At 46.1% G+C, this 10,000-nt stretch overlaps 1 protein-coding gene across 7 annotated transcripts in view; it reads left to right on the forward strand.

Annotated features, from left to right (window-relative positions):
* The window catches only part of LOC145391966 (uncharacterized), a 69,221-nt gene that overhangs the window by 20,411 nt on the left and 38,810 nt on the right, over window positions 1-10,000 (forward strand). The gene's annotated exons all lie outside the window — the stretch shown is intronic.

Here is a 10,000-nt window from a genome sequence, read left to right on the forward strand (position 1 = left end):
TGTTTATTTACATGGTTTGAGAAAGGGCAGCCTGATGAGGTAGGACTGGGTGACGTGGAGGCGATTTGTTTGTGGCCACCCATTGCGGGATTAAGGCGTCTGGTTATTGATAGGTATATAGGTAGATTGGTAGGTAGGTACGTAGGTAGATAGATAGGTAGGTAGGTAGGTAAGTAGGTAGGTAGTTTTTCTAAATCTGACGAAGAGATATATTGAAGGTCTCAGAATTTATTACTGTTGATAGTAGTAGTAATAGTAGTAATTGTAGTAGTAGTAATAGTAGTAGTAGTAGTAGTAATAGTATGTTGGCACTGTTCCTAACCTGACAAAGATCCCTAACTCCTTTCAGTTTAGTTGATGGCCTGGTGTAGTTCGATTGGAGGGTCGATGTCACTAGTAACCAAGGAGACTCATTCCTAATCATACCTAAGAGTCATCATACTTCAAGCAGCCAAAGCCCAGGTCCTTCCCGTCGATTGTGGAAGCTCCCTAGCACCTCTTCTTTAGCGATTTATTTTTGGATATGACTGGTTAATATCGTTCTGTGCGCTATGCAGGGTAGGGCGATATTGTATTTTCTGAAGCCTTCTGTCTGTATAAATTACCATACGTTCTGTGAAGCCGCTTACCCCTCCATATGAGCAGGTTGTTGAAAAAGGCACATGTATCGTCTTATATATTTATTTTTGCTTCCAACTCACGGCTTTCACAGTGGTAGACAGGTGTGTGGCCAAGCAGTGTTCCCACGCGCCAAAACACACGTCACACACACACCCACGTCACACACCCTCGTCACACACCGCCTCCTCACATGTCGCATTCTTAACTCTCACACCGAGGACGTCACTTGTTTTTTTTCTTGTCTTATGGACTTAAGAGGATAACTGCAGCTCCTTGGAGAATGTGGCCAGGCTGCAAATAGGATAACGAAGAAGAAAACTATTGCTGTTTCCAGATTATTGTGTTTAAGCTGAGGATAGTCTTTTCGAATTGTGTTGTTGATCAGCCCCGGCCTGTCTGGCAGAGCAGATCCGTGAACCACAGACAAACAACAGCCCCTGCAAGGCCGTCCCATGCAGTGTACCAGTGTTCCCTTGTGGCAGACAGTACCTCACCACAGTGCGGCGCGGGGGAGTGTGGAGGCTTGGTACATATATAAAACCCTTGTTAACCCTTTCATATACGAGAGGTCTTTCCTGCGCTAAATAAAATCGTCTGGAAACACCAAGAATGCCGTGAAAATGCGTCATCTGGTAGGAGTTGACTACAGTAGATACAGTCGTCTAAAACGTCTTTGTACTGAGCGGTTAATCACTAAAAATTTTATCTTGTTTTGTTGTTGGTGTTCGAATCACCCCAGGCTCGTTTGAACGTGAACCCAATGGACTGTAGGCTGAATCTGTACTCCCACTATCCTCCTTTCGGACGATAGGGTGTTATAACGGAGCAGTGGAGCCGCCCGGATATTTTAGTGCCAGCACTTGAAGGCGTCCCTCTCCACCACCACAATAATACCAGTCAATAAAAATGAGGTTTAGTTGAGGTAGGAATGAGTCTCCTTGGTTGCTAGTCGAAAATTCCTTCCAGTCTGACTACACCTGGCCATTAACTAAACTGAATGGGGTTAGGCATCGTTGTCAGCCAAGAGTGAACACGTTATAGAGATGAGATAGACAAAGATCAAGAGGCGAAGGTGAGAGAGTATGTAGAGGCCAGAATGCAAGCCGGAAATAATGGGGCTTGCCAGGAGAGAGAGAGAGAGAGAGAGAGAGAGAGAGAGCAAATAAAAAACCCAAGCACTCCAACCATATGCTCGTACAATCATTTCACTTCACATCACACAGCACACCTCTCTCTCCACAAACTTCCTAAATATTTTCTCTATTTCCGCATACGTGTTCCCTGAATAGTTGACAAAATCTATGGACCTTGCCTATATCTTCCATGGTCGGCCAAAAATACAGCTGTAGGTATTGTATTTATAGATCATAGGCAGGAAGCGACTGAGGAATGCAGGTGAGGAGAGGTGGGATGGTGATGGTAGTGGTGGTGGTGATGATAAACTGTGATGGCGATAATGATGACGATTGATGATGATAATGATGATGGTGATTATGATGGTAAACTCTTTGATGACGATAATGATGACGATTGATGATGATGGTGATGCATATGCTGCTGGTGATGATGATGAGGAGGAGGAGGAGGTATTGCAAAGGCGTTAGTGGAGCAGTAAATATCTTCGCATTTTCCGAGTTGATAAATGTAAACTCTTGTAATGTATTGTATCTGTAAATCTTCCTGTCTCCGCCTTTCTCTTTTGGGCAAACAGGAGGGAGCTTTGGGTGACGTGGGGGCGTAAATGAGTTTGTAAATGAGCTTGTAAAATGGTCACAGATGTAGATGAGCTTTCAAATTCACGCACTATTAGGCTACCTGCTTTTGGCGTCAGTTAAGAGCCTAATTTTTAATATTTTAAGTCTTTATCCTCCATCACCTCGCTATTTTAGTTTAACAAGAGGAAGACGTGGGCGATGTGGAGGCGGCACTGAGCTTGTACGAGCCATTACGTGATTTTGATGTCAAGATGCTGGATTAGGTATATATTCTTTCCTCTCTCTCTCTGCTGTTCCATATCTTTTCTTTTTAACGAGGCTGCTGGAGAGGGACGCCTTCATGTGGTGGCACTGATGTAACAGGGTGGTGGAGCTGCCTGGGTATACAAACGTCCCTCACCCCCCTCCCTATCCCCCGAATGGAAGATGGTGGACTGCCAGAGAAAGGCGGCCGCAGCTTTCAGTCCACTGGGTTCACGTGTCAGATGAACCTAGGGCTACTACTACTACTACTACTACGAATTTGTTGTAGTAGTAGTAGTAGTAGTGCTGGTGGTAGTAGTAGTAAAATAGTAGTAATAGTAGTAGTAGTCAGGAAATAGCAGGAATTGAAAAAAACTCTAGATGGCAGGAATGAATTAGGTTACAAGCTACACTTCGTCATTGCATTCATCATTGCATTTTTCGTCATTTTTTCTTTATTTTCCGATACGTTCATCTTATCGTCATTTTTCTCACTTTTTAAATATTGTCGCGGGGTCATTTTTTTATTGTGTGTGTGTCTGTATGTGTCGCTGGGATGATGATGATGGTGATGATGTTGATGATTGGGGTGATGCTAGTGTGTAAGAAGTGACTGTGAGTGAATGGTGATGATAGTGACGGAGATGGTTGTGGTGGTGATGATGATGATGGTAATTGTGATGATGATGATGATGATGATAGTTGTGGTGATGGTGACTGTGTTAGGTAGCGATGGTGACTGAAGAGTGATAGTTGTTATGGAGGTGGTGATTGTGGTGATGGTGATGATATTTGTGGTGGTTAGTGATGGTTGTGATGTTGATGGTTATGGTGGTGGTGATTGTGGTGACGATAATTGTGATGGTTGGTGATGGTAGTGACGATGATGGTTATGGTGGTGGTGATTGTGGTGATGGTGGTGGTGCATTGTTGGCAGAGGGAGGTGTGGTGGTTGCCAAGTGTAGGGCTGTGATGACGCAACAACCAGCCCCGCCCACCACACCACACCACATCACTATACCACACCACACCACACCACACCATACCATACATTACCACACAACACGACACTGCCATACCATACCATACCATATACCATACCATACCGTACCGAACCACACCACACCACACCACACCACACCACACCACACCACACCACACCACACCACACCACACCACACCACACCAAACTCACCACACCACACCACACCAAACTCACCACACATGCCTCACTTCTTTCACACATACCTCTCTCCTTTCACACATACCTCTCTCCTTTCACACACGCCTGTCTTCTTTCACACATGCCTCTCTTCTTTCACACATACCTCTCTCCTTTCACACATGCCTCTCTCCTTTCACACACGCCTGTCTTCTTTCACACATGCCTCTCTCCTTTCACACATGCCTCTCTCCTTTCACACATGCCTCTCTCCTTTCACACACGCCTGTCTTCTTTCACACATGCCTCTCTTCTTTCACACATGCCTCTCTTCTTTCACACATGCCTCTCTGCTTTCACACACTCCTCTCTTCTTTCACACATGCCTCGCTCCTTTCACACACGCCTGTCTTCTTTCACACATACCTCTCTCCTTTCACACATACCTCTCTCCTTTCACACATGCCTCTCTCCTTTCACACATACCTCTCTCCTTTCACACATGCCTCTCTTCTTTCACACATGCCTCTCTTCTTTCACACATGCCTCTCTTCTTTCACACATGCCTCTCTTCTTTCACACATGCCTCTCTCCTTTCACACATGCCTCTCTCCTTTCACACATGCCTCTCTCCTTTCACACATGCCTCTCTTCTTTCACACATGCCTCTCTTCTTTCACACATGCCTCTCTTCTTTCACACATGCCTCTCTCCTTTCACACATGCCTCTCTTCTTTCACACATGCCTTACTTCTGTCTCACATCTTTTTCTTGCATCTGTATACCCTCTTCATTAACACCTAACCTCTTATATCCGGTAACGTGTCCTTGTACGATATGCTCTCCCTTACGATACAATTTCCTTTACAATATTCATTCCACCTTCAGACGGTTTTATTAACATTAGAAGGGATTTTCCGAAGTGGGGGGAGCGGGCATAGACACGACACACATCACTTCAAAAAATGTACCGGAATTTGAATTTGAATATAAAAAGGTATGTATAAAAAACATCGCCCAGAGAAAAAAGAATAAACAGGAAATGACGTCACAAGATTCAAGTGTATTTTTATTTATTTATTTATTTATTTATTTTGTTGTGTGGGTGGAAAGTTGTAGATTTTATTGGGTCATACGTCACGCCATTTTTCTCACCCAAAGGAGAAAGCAAACGCAGCCGGAAAGTTAATGGTGCAGGCTGATTGATTTTACTACCTCTGCGTTTGTACAGGTGGTCAGAGCTGGAGTGGCTTTACTTCAGGTGCGTTTCTTTATTACCAACACCTGCAGTAGTGGGGGTTTTAGATGTGGTGAAGGTAAAGGAAATTGAGTGTGTTTGGTTGTGTGGTTTTATTGCACGAAGACGCACTGAACACTCGCACAAAGCACACACACACACACACACACACACACACACACACACACACACACACACACAGACCGCGCCGCCAGATGTCACGCCTCCCCATCGTTATTCGCACCCACCCTCCGTCAGCCGCACATCTGTTTGTCGTGAAGCTGCCTCGGTGATATATAAAATTGCAGGTGAGACTCATGACCTTTCTCACAACGAAAATATAAATGTCACCGTTTAGTTTTCCGCTTTCCCCTCTCTCGGTTCATCCCCACTCCTCTTTCCCCTCTCCTCTTCCTTCCTCTCCATCTCTTCTCCTTTCCCCTTCGCTCCTTCCTTCCCTCCTCTCTGTCGCCCCGTCTCACCCTCCTTCATTCCTTCCCTCCGTATCGTTTCTCCATTCCTTTCCCTCCCCCAATCCCTCCCCCTCTTCCATCTCTCGTCCGTCTCCACCTTCTCCTTTCCTTCCCCCTCCCATCTCCCTCCCTCCCTTTCTTTTCCATCTGTCCCACCTCCAGTTTCCTTCCCTCTTCCCTTCCCACCTCCCCCACACCCTATTCCTTCTGTTCACCCCTCCCGCCTTCCCTTCCCAACTCTTTCCTTCCCTCCCTACCTCCTCCCTCTCCCCTCCCGCATCCACCCCACAATTCACTTTGATTCACATGTTATTATTTCGTACCTAGGAAGTTTAAGGAATATTTTACCTCTTCTCCTTCTAGCTTTCCTCTCATGGCTGATATTTCTAAGATGGGAGAGGCTTGGTATGTTTCTCTGCCTAATATTTCACCTCTTCTGCTTCTCACTTCCTTCTGCTGGCTAATATTCCTAAGCTAAGAGAGGCCTGGTATGTTTCTGTGCCTAATATTTCACCTCTTCTGCTTATCACTTCTTTCTGCTGGCCAATATTCCTAAGCTTAGAGATGCCAGGTATGTTTCTTTGCCTAATATTGCTCCTCTTCTGCTTATCACTTCTTTCTGCTGGCTAATATTCCTAAGCTTAGAGAGGCCTGGTATGTTTCTCTGCCTAATACTTCACCTCTTCTGCTTCTCATTTCCCTCTCGTGGCTAATATTCCTAAGCTGAGGCAGGCTTCGTACGTTTCTCTGCCCATAAGTGATTCTCCTGGATATGATGCATTAGGGGAGAAAGTGACTGATATGCCTTAAGTGTGAAGTAGACGCAGAGGAAGAGTACATCAACTTTTGTCCATAACTGTACATTAATTTTTTATGTAGGCGTAGGGGTAGTGGGTGGGAGAGGAGGGAGGGGAATAGATAAGGGGAAGGGAGAGGGGAAAGGAGGGGAAGAGGGAGGATGGGATAGAGGGAAAGGGGAAGGAAGAGGGGAAGAGGAGGAAGGGGGAGGAGAGTGGAGTGAATAAGGGAAAGGAAGAGGGAGGGAGAGGGGAAGGGAGGGGAAGAGGGAGGAAGGGGCAGAAGAGAGAGGGATGGATAAGGGGAAGGAAGAGGGGAGGGAGAAGGGAAGAGGGGAGAGAGGGAAGCAAAAACCATCCTAGCATTCAGTTTTTGTCTGAGTGTTAAGGTGTACAAAGTAAGTGGAATGGGAGTTTAGAGAATGATCTATGGATGGTGTACGTGGATATATTGAGGGTGGAGGAAGGGAAAAGAGGGGAAGAAGGAGAGGAAGAAGGAGGAGAAGAAGAAGAGGAAGAAGGAGAGAAAGAACGAGGAAGTACAAGGAGACCAGTGCCACCCTCCTGTTTCATATCAGTTTGAGTGTTATGATTTCGTACCGTGAAATTGGCGACAGTGTTTGGGTGCGTTTGTAGCGTGTGTTTGCGTGCGTTTAGTGAGTTGTGAGGGGAGTAGGTGAGGGGAAAGATGGGGGAAAAGATGGGGAAATGGGTGAGGGGGAAGGAGGGGGTAAAGGGAGGGAAAAGGAAGGGGAAAAAGGAGAGGAAAGACACTGATTTTTTTTATACTCTCCTTTGGTGTGTTTTCAGTTGTACCGAAAAAAGGAATTGTCTCAGTGTGGATGTGTGTTTGAGAGAGAGAGAGAGAGAGAGAGAGAGAGAGAGAGAGAGAGAGAGAGAGTGAGAGAGTCATAATTATCAACCAGCGTCACTAACATAAGCAAAAATCTGTTGACTTGTTGTGATGTTTCCTTCTTGCTCACACCTGCCCGGAGAGAGAGAGAGAGAGAGAGAGTTGTGTTCGTTTTCTTCTTGTATACACCTTTGCACACACACACACACACACACACACACACACACACACACACACACACACACACACACACACACACACACACACACACACACACACACACACACACCTTCCTGTTTACCCACTCACCTGTCTGGCTCTGTCCCCGCCCACCTCTCTCTCTCTCTCTCTCTCTCTCTCTCTCTCTCTCTCTCTCTCTCTCTCATCCGTCTTTTCGCCGTCGGAGAGAAATTAGAGTGTGTGTGTGTGTGTGTGTGTGTGTGTGTGTGTGTGTGTGTGTGTGTGTGTGTGTGTGTGAGGAAGTGAGTAGAAGATTCTTAGAGAGAGAGAGAGAGAGAGAGAGAGAGAGAGAGGTTGCCAGACAGGGGGGTCGGGGGGACGATAACAGACGCAGATGTTAGTGGAATCTCTCTCTCTCTCTCTCTCTCGGGATGTGTGTGTGTGTGTGTGTGTGTGTGTGTGTGTGTGTGTGTGTGTGTGTGTGTGTGTGTGTGTGTGTGTGTGTACATGTTTTTATGCGTATGTTCTTGTATGAATGTATGTATAGTTAGAGGTGTGTGTGTGTGTGTGTGTGTGTGTGTGTGTGTGTGTGTGTGTGTGTGTGTGTGTGTACGGTATGTCTGCCTCGCGAAGGTGTACAAACAAACGTCAACACAGACACATTAATCAAACACATATAAACACTGAACATAGATTGACAAGGAAGGTTAGACGGAGGAGAAGAAGGGATAGAATTATAGGAGGACCATCATATTCCATTGCAATCATAATCCCTGATTCCATTAAAGTGCTATAGCGCGTTTGTTTTAAGTTGGCAAAGATCCCTAACTCCTCTCAGCTCAGGTGTTGGCCAGGTGTAGTCAGATTGGAGGGTTGAATTGCCTGTAGTGTGTTTAAATTTTCCTGACAAAGATTCGTAGCCCCTTTAAGCTCAGTTGATGGCCAGGTGTAGTCAGATTGGAGGGTTGAATTGCCTGTAGTGTGTTTATATTTACCTGACAAAGATTCGTAGCCCCTTTAAGCTCAATTGATGGCCAGATGTAGTCAGATTGGAGGGTTGAGTGGACTGTAGTGTGTTTAAATTTCCCTGACAAAGATTCCTAGCCCCTTTAAGCTCAGTTGATGGCCAGGTGTAGTCAGGTTGGAGGGCGCATTTAATAAGCTTTGGGTGACCTTCTTGTTTAGGTAATCAAACAAACAACTAGCCTTCTTAAACAAATGGCGTCTTTCTTAATCGTGCCCCCTAGTTAGCCAGTCTTAATCCTCTCTCTGAATACCACTTAAGCAAGGGATCTAAGCACATATGAGTCCCAGTAACACATTTGATGCTTAAACGAAAATATTTGGGCTTAAAGACGCGGGAAATTGCGTGAAGTGAAAATATGAACTAGTTATTCTGTTTAAAAAAATTCCAGGTTAACATTTACTTAGTTATTTTCACATTTATTTCCACATTACTCGTGAATATATTGGTTTTGAACTGTGGAAAAATATTGTTCTTCATAGCCTTCTAGTTTAGCATTGGCCGTATTACAGCACTCACCACCACACCACCGCCTTTCACACCACCACTCACTCATTTTCACTCCCACCCTCACTTTCACACCACCACCCTTATTTTCACACCACCACTCTCACTTGTACACCACCACTCACTTTCACACCACCACACTCACTTTCACACCACCACCTTCACCTTCACAGCACCACTCTCACTTTCACATCACTTTCACACCACCACCTTCACCTTCACAGCACCACTCTCACTTTCACATCACTTTCACACTACCACCCTCACTTTCACACCACCACCCTCACTTTCACGCCACCACCCTCACTTTCACGCCACCACCCTCACTTTCACACCACCACCCTCACTTTCACACCACCACACTCACTTTCACGCCACCATCCTCACTTTCACACCACCATCCTCACTTTCACACCACCTCCCTCACTTTCACACCACCACCCTCACTTTCACGCCACGACACTCACTTTCACAACACCATTCTCACTTTCGCACCACCACCCTCACTTTCACACCACCACCCTCACTTTCACACCACCTCTCTCACTTTCACACCACCACCCTCACTTTCACACCACCACTCTCACTTTCACGTCACCACCCTCACTTTCACACCACCACCACTCACTTGTACTGTGCACCACCACCCCCACTTTTACACCACCACTCACTTTCACACCATTACCCTCACTTTCACACCACCACCTTCACCTTCACACCACCACTCTCACTTTCACATCACTTTCACACCACCTCTCTCACTTTCACACCACCTCTCTCACTTTCACACCACCATCCTCACTGTCACACCACCATTCTCATTTTCACACCACCACACTCACTTTCACATCACACTCACTTTCACGCCACCATCCTCACTTTCACACCATAACCCTCACTTTCACACTCCCACCCTCCCCATCTCACTCTCACCCTCACCATCACACCACCTTCCTCACAGCACCACCCACACCTTCACAGCACCAGCACCCTCACCTTCACAGCACCACCCACACCTTCACAGCACCACCCTCACCTTCACAGCACCAGCACCCTCACCTTCACAGCACCTTCATGGCCTAATATGTCCCTTCCTCACCACTTCCAACCCACCTGCATCACCGTCACCATTAGAGTTGACAAAATCCGCCTCCTTGAATCTCTCTCTCTCTCTCTCTCTCTCTCTCT

This window comes from Coenobita brevimanus, chromosome 20 (genome assembly GCF_032717465.1).
Source record: "Coenobita brevimanus isolate Jiangsu-jjx chromosome 20, ASM3271746v2, whole genome shotgun sequence".
NCBI classification, from domain to species: domain Eukaryota; kingdom Metazoa; phylum Arthropoda; class Malacostraca; order Decapoda; family Coenobitidae; genus Coenobita; species Coenobita brevimanus.